Genomic DNA, 1049 nt, shown 5'->3' with positions numbered 1-1049 from the left:
TTTAATGAATTCCCTATTTCTGCACTTTCTAAATATATTCATTTTTAACAAATCTCCCAAATTTCAAGTTATAAAATCAAACCCCAAAATGAATACCATTATTCCTTATTTACCAGTCTTAATGTGCAGATACAAATGATTGTTGAACTTAGTCAAAAACAGTCACATCTGTATATGTGACCTTAACACCAACTGAACAAATATCTTAGTTTTACAGTGTATACCGACCAGTGTATTTTGTCTACATTTTTAGTAACTTTTAAATGTTGTGATTTACTTTTGTTGTGTTGTAAATAACCATTTTACAAAGTTATGGTTTATAAAATAAATGGTTTGCAAAGAAAAATGATTGGTTCATCTTTTTTTTTTTTCTGGCAGTTTCTACATGATTTTTCAGATATTCCCATACATGTGCCATGTAAACTGATGATGCTCATACACGTACATCTTCAAAATAAATTTAATATTCTTTCTGTTTAGCAGTGGGTGGTCCTCATTGGCAGTAAATTGAAACATTACATTTGAATTTCAAACACTGAGTGGGTGAGGCTGGAATCACAATGTTCACGTTTGTTTCACATGATCTAGAATGTTTGACAGGAGAGATAACTGTTGTCGACTCCCAACAAGTATTTTGCGAACATACTTCAAATAGCGTTGCCTACAATCTTTTACAGGCATCAGAATGTGGCCACCGCATTGAAAAATTTCAATTGAACAAATCGACACCACTACTTTTGTTTTTATGCCGGGTACTTGTATTTTTGGCCTCTTATACCAAACTGTTAAGTTACATTAGATCGAGAGTGACTATGGGCAAAGAATTGAGGATGGATGGGTGGATAGGTAAGTTTATGAGAGTGTGAAAGAGAGTAGAGACAAGAAGCAGAAGTGAAAACAACACTGAAGTATTTTCTTTTTTCATTTTGTATATTTATTTACGACATAACAACTGTTCAATGATATCATCTTTTATTGTATATATAGATACAGAAAATATGAAATATTGTTATCAGTCATATCATTTTTCCTGTGCCAAAGCATAATCA

The 1049-nt window shown here is 31.9% G+C and overlaps 2 protein-coding genes across 2 annotated transcripts in view; one reads left to right on the top strand and one right to left on the bottom strand.

The window, feature by feature from the left end:
• The window catches only part of LOC106870586 (acyl-protein thioesterase 1), a 304640-nt gene that overhangs the window by 142166 nt on the left and 161425 nt on the right, over window positions 1-1049 (top strand). The window lies entirely within an intron of this gene.
• LOC106873324 (zinc finger protein 239) overlaps window positions 1-1049 on the bottom strand; it is a 22128-nt gene that overhangs the window by 11701 nt on the left and 9378 nt on the right. The gene's annotated exons all lie outside the window — the stretch shown is intronic.

Source organism: Octopus bimaculoides, chromosome 28 (assembly GCF_001194135.2).
Source record: "Octopus bimaculoides isolate UCB-OBI-ISO-001 chromosome 28, ASM119413v2, whole genome shotgun sequence".
In the NCBI taxonomy this organism is placed as follows: Eukaryota; Metazoa; Mollusca; class Cephalopoda; order Octopoda; family Octopodidae; genus Octopus; species Octopus bimaculoides.
Note: the sequence above shows the minus strand (reverse complement) of the source record. Positions and strands in the feature narration are given on the sequence as shown.